Below are 6,076 nucleotides of genomic sequence, written 5' to 3'. Positions count from 1 at the left end.
TCAGGTTGATCGTGCTCCAGCATGGTCAATAACCTATCAGAAGTTGGTTTAGCGCTTGCTAAGGTGCCACGTCTCGCATGTTCATAGTCGGATCGTCAAGGTCGACTCCCATAGAAAACGATGGCCATGATCTCATCGAAACATCAAGAAACCTTCGCCTCTATCAAAGAATGTTCACTGTTTTATAAAGTAGCAATAATGTTTTACTATGTGTTCTGGTATTTGGTTTTATATTTTATTTAGATATATTTTTACTTCTATAGAGGAGGTTTAAAAAAAGAGAGAGAAACCGCACACACGTGCACAATGCCGTCGGGCAGCCCAGCTCCTTTTCCTCGCACGCGCACGCAGCCTAGCAAGCAGGTCGGCCCATTTCGGCGTAGACCGCAGCCCAGACTGGCATCTCACCCCGCAATTTTGCCCCTTTCTTCTCTGTGTGCCACTTGCGAGCAGGTCCCGCACTTCATCCCCTTCCTCCACCCGTGTTCGTCCTGGAGTCCACTCCCAAACCAGATTCGATCACTATCCCCACACCCTAGACCCTGGAATCCACCTATAAGGTATTCCCGAGTCCTCCTCCGCAGATTTTCGCAAAATCGGAGTTCTCCTGTGCACTAGAACGGCGGCCCGATCTCGCCGGAGTCCGCTGAAGCTGAAGCTCCGCTGCCGCCGATTTCTTCAGCACCGAGGGTCCGTAGCATCTCTTTACTCCTCTGTCTTGATATTCTTACCCTCCCCTATCTTCCTCATATTATATTCACGCAGAGACGCCCCAGAGTCGAGCAAACGGAGCTCGCCCAGAAATCCACTGCCACCGTTGCTCCAGCCTGACCTCACCGACGCTAACAGAAGGACCGGTCGTCCCTGAGGTAGTTTGCGTGTTCGCCGCATCCCTCCTCACCTCGTAGTATTTTCCCCTAGCTCGGGAGGCCTCTCCAGCAAGAGCACGCTCAAAATCCAAGCCAGCCGCACCGTCTTCCTGAACTTCGGCGGCCATCGAGCCCCTGTCTATCCGGTGAGTCATCCCATCCGTTGGATCTCTCTCTAACGGCCTAGATTACATCGTGTTTTTTTATTTCCCAAACCACTTTTCTTTATGTTGCGGTCGTCCGCTCTTCAGCCATCGCAGTGAACACCATCTAGCCAATCCTGTCACACCACGTGGCACATCCACAGCTACCGAAGCAGTTCTTCCAGGAACACTGTTTTGGCAAATTTCTTTTTGGGCAGATTTCATTTCAAATTTCCATTTTGGTATATCTTGAGATCCGTAACTCCAAATTCATTGATTCTTTTTCCTGTGTACTCGTAGTGACCATGAGAATTGATGCGGAGCATCCTATGGACATCACCATGTCAAGAGTCCATTCGGCGAGTGACACGTGTGACATCTACTTCACATACATAAAGGTGAATCATCTCCTTTACACGTGATCACTTGACTCCTTCGAGGATGGTATACTACTTGACACTCCACTCATGTGCATGTATAGATATTGTCGGAACACCATAGACAACGAGGAGGAGTGCAAATGCAAGTGTACAAATACACCATCCATGAGGGAAGCCTAGAAGTGACAACGGAAGAAGACGGAGCTGCTGAAGCTACAGCGGTCGGACATCTGGGCGAGAGGCCGGACATCCGGCGCCTGTGCGGCCGCCCAGGAGCTGCACCAACAGACGGCCAAGAGCTTCAGTGGCTGGACATCCAGCGCCGGCCCGGACATCCAGCGGCCAACCCCGGAAATCTGGCGACGACTATCCAGAGAAGACTGGAATGGCCTATTCCAAGCCGGACATCCGGCCCGTGCCCCGGACATCCGGCCTCCCGCGAATGGGCGGACATCCGTCCCTGATACGTCTCCAACGTATCTATAATTTTTGATTGTTCCCTGCTATTATATTATCAACCTCGGATGTTTTATATGCATTTATATGCTATTTTATATGATTTTTGGGACTAACCTATTAACCTAGAGCCTAGGGCTAGTTTTTGTTTTTTCCTTGTTTTAGAGTATTGCAGAAAAGGAAAATCAAACGGAATCCAATTGACCTGAAACTTCACAGAACATATTTTTGGACCAGAAGAAGCCTACGGAGTATCGGAGATGGACCAGGAGAGTCCCGGACTGCCCACGAGGGTGGGGGGGCGCCCACCCCCCCTGGGCGCGCCCCCTGCATCGTGGAGAGCCCGGAGATCCATCGACGTACTTCTTCCTCCTATATATCCATATACCCTAATAACTTCAGGGAGCATAATATATCGGGATTTCTGCCGCCAGAAGCCTCCGTAGCCACTGAAAACCAATCTAGACCCGTTCCGGCACCCTGCCGGAGGGGGCAATCCATCTCCGGTGGCCATCTTCATCATCCCTCGCTCTCCATGACGAGGAGGGAGTAGTTCTCCCTCGTGGCTAAGGGTATGTACCAGTAGCTATGTGTTTGATCTCTCTCTCTCGCTCTCTCTCTCTCTCTCTCTCTCTCTCTCTCTCTCTCTCTCTCGTGTTCTTGAGGTGGTACGATCTTGATGTATCACCAGCTATGCTATTATAGTTGGATCTTATGATGTTTCTCCCCCTCTACTCTCTTGTAATGGATTGAGTTTTCCCTTTGAAGTTATCTTATCGGATTGAGTCTTTAAGGATTTGAGAACACTTGATGTATGTTTTCCGTGGGATACCCGTGGTGACAATGGGGTATTCTATTGATCCACTTGACGTATGTTTTGGTGACCAACTTGCAAGTTCCGCCCATGAACCTATGCATAGGGGTTGGCACACGTTTTGGTCTTGACTCTCCGGTAGAATCTTTGGGGCACTCTTTGAAGTTCTTTGTGTTGGTTTGAATAGATGAATCTGAGATTGTGTGATGCATATCGTATAATCATACCCACGGATACTTGAGGTGACATTGGAGTATCTAGGTGACATTAGGGTTTAGGTTGATTTGTGTCTTAAGGTGTTATTCTAGTACGGACTCTATGATAGATCTAACGGAAAGAATAGCTTCATGTTCTTTTACTACGGAATCTTGAATAGATCGATCAGAAAGGATAACTTTGAGGTGGTTTTGTACCCTACCATAATCTCTTCGTTTGTTCTTCGCTATTAGTGACTTTGGAGTGACTCTTTGTTGCATGTTGAGGGATAGTTATGTGATCCAATTATGTTATTATTGTTGAGAGAACTTGCACTAGGAAAGTAAGAACCCTAGGCCTTGTTTCAATGCATTGCAATACCGTTTGTGCTCACTTTTATCATTAGTTACCTTGCTGTTTTTATATTTTCAGATTACAAAAATCTATATCTACTATCCATATTGCACTTGTATCATCATCTCTTCGCCAAACTAGTGCACCTATACAATTTACCATTGTATTGGGTGTGTTGGGGACACAAGAGACTTTTTGTTATTTGGTTGCAGGGTTGCTTGAGAGAGACCATCTTCATCCTACGCCTCCCACGGATTGATAAACCTTAGGCCATCCACTTGAGGGAAATTTGCTACTGTCCTACAAACCTCTGCATTTGGAGGCCCAACAACGTCTACAAGAAGAAGGTTGTGTAGTAGAATCAGTCCCCCAGCCTGGACATCCAGCGCCTGCCTGCGCGCAGAGTCGGGCCAGAGGCCCATGTATCCCTTTCCCATTTACCCCTTCGTGGCTTAGACTATATATACTCCTCGCCTTCCTCCTAGTTAGGGTTAGCAAAGGATTATCTCATCTAGAGATAGAGCTTTGCTCATCCATACGGATCTACTCCACGAGAGAGACCGCGGCCTCTACGGAGAAGATCCACCTTGGATTCAAAACCCCTCATGAGAAGAGGCCCTCGTGGATTCAAGACCTCCTCACAGAGATGAACTAGTTACTCTATGTATCGTCCTTTGTTGGATTTGGACCGTGTATCTCTTTGTGTTTCGAGGATGTAGCACATGTGTGATTGCGTCTTATCTATTTGAGTGTTTCCCCTCATTTCCCCTCATGATTTCCCTCGCGTGTCCCCTCGTGTTCTTTGTGTTCTTCGTAGGATCCCCTCCAATCGTTAAAGATCGGGCGTTTAGGGTTCTACCCTACATCATCTTGGTATCATGAGCCACATTGATCACGTATTTGGAGCCCCTACCCCCTCTTTTCTAGCTTGATTTTGTTGTGTTCTTCCCCAATTTCAAGAATCCCCACCAAAAATAACCCCAATTTTTTTTGTGATTTGTTGCTGTGATGAAGTTTTGTTGATTTTGATCCATGGATTTGCTTGGTTTCGAGTGGATCTAGCATCTCCCCAAGTTTCCCCACCTTCCATCCACGAAATCCATCAAATTTTGCCCCCGAAATCATCAATTTCCGCCACAAATTCGAAAAATTCCGCCCCAACGAGATCTGGAATCGTCGGGCCGGACATCGGGGCCCCAAGCCATACATCCGGCTCCTGGAGCACAACGTCTGCATGGTTCTCGACATACACCCCAGGATATCCGGCCCCACCCCCGGATTTCTGACCCTTGGGATTTCAGCCATCACCGTTTCGCCGTTTTGACCATAACTTTCACATCCGGAGTCCGATTTTCGCGTTCTTTAGCTCGTTGAGTATTTATTGACATCCTCTATCCCTCTAGATAGGTTCCATCACCATTTGACTCCATCAAAGTTTTGCCACTTTGGCATCTTTGCCTAGGGCTTCCACCATATCATCCGCATAACCACCACCGACTTCCGCAACCTAACCCATTTTGTTCCTTACAACATCTGAGGTTGTTTGAGTTGTGATTCGAGTCTCCTAAGGTGTTTCAGCTACTTCGGGATGGTCGCTTCTTCGTCATTCACCACCATAACTTCCGCATAGACTTACCCACCATACACTTCCGCCACCTCAACCCATTTTGATCGGGTTTCCACCAATACTTCCACAACCATCCCGCTACCACCTTTTTACATTTGACATTTGAGATTTTGAGTTTGCGGTTTTTTCCATTTCCTAAGGTGTTTCAGCTACTTAGGGACGGTTCGACATCGAGAACACCGCCACTCATCATCGCCATGAGGTCGTCATCGTACATAATGACGGTAACCTCGACGACATCACTGTATATTCTTGCCATTGCATTAATAAACCCTAGCCCATTTTGCGTCACTTGCCTATCAAGACTAGCCATTTGAGTATTGCCGGCAACGTTACTTGTGCACATTAGTGATCTACACCTCCCATTTCATACATACCATATCGTCTTGGTATCATCATATCATCTCTTGTGTCACAAGATTGTTCCCATATATACACAATTGCTATCTTGGTTTGTGCATCGTGGCCATACAAAAAAATAAAGATTAAGCTTTCAAGCAAAGAAAAAGAGTGAACAAATAGCTTGTAAGCAAGTGCCATCGCATCATACCACATTGCATAAGATTGACATATCCGATCATCTTGGATCATCTTGAGAGAAACACCGGGAACCATACATACATAGCATACTTGGGATAGAAATTTTATCCATTCTGCATCTTATAGGTTGTGCACAAGTGTCGTATCCGCCTATTGAGCAATCGTGCTAGTGTCTCTCTTGAGTTGTGCAACACGAGCGTTTTCTGTGGATTCCACATTTTGTGCTCATTCCTTGGTTGCACGACCCCATTTATCTATCCATGTGTGTGTTTCCGTGTGCCACATATTGCTATTGGTCTACTTGTTGCACTTATGAATTTGTGAATCTTTTTCAACATTATTGACTCTTGCTAACATTTTGCATCAAATTTTTGTGCCACTATCCTCGCCGAGCTCCACCATAAGCCTTATTTGTGTAGATGTGAGAAATTGACAAGATCCGGTACCAATTGTGCTATTTCCTTGTTACATTATTGAGTGATCATTGATCCATCTTCAACAATGGTTAAGGTACATTTGGTCTAGTTCTTCTCTTTCTCCCACTCACATTTGCCCGAGTCTTGTGATGGATAGGCAAGGCATTTCACCTTCGGTCTACACCAACAACGACGAGTCTGATGCCAAGAAAAACTCCATCAACGCCAAGATGCAAACTCAAATGGAGGAGATCAAATCCCTCATCAAGTCCTACAAGCAAT

General features: G+C 46.5%; 1 long non-coding RNA gene across 1 annotated transcript; it reads left to right on the top strand.

Moving 5' to 3' along the window:
- Nucleotides 1-413: 413 nt before the first annotated feature.
- On the top strand, nucleotides 414-1,367 carry LOC119288885. Its single transcript, XR_005141329.1, has 3 exons — nucleotides 414-690; nucleotides 766-1,015; nucleotides 1,313-1,367. It is a non-coding gene; the product is annotated as an uncharacterized LOC119288885 (long non-coding RNA).
- Nucleotides 1,368-6,076: the final 4,709 nt, after the last annotated feature.

The sequence above is a fragment of the Triticum dicoccoides genome, chromosome 4A (genome assembly GCF_002162155.2).
Source record: "Triticum dicoccoides isolate Atlit2015 ecotype Zavitan chromosome 4A, WEW_v2.0, whole genome shotgun sequence".
NCBI lineage: Eukaryota > Viridiplantae > Streptophyta > Magnoliopsida > Poales > Poaceae > Triticum > Triticum dicoccoides.
The sequence above is the reverse complement of the archived record's forward strand: the minus strand, read 5'-3'. Positions and strand labels throughout refer to the sequence as shown.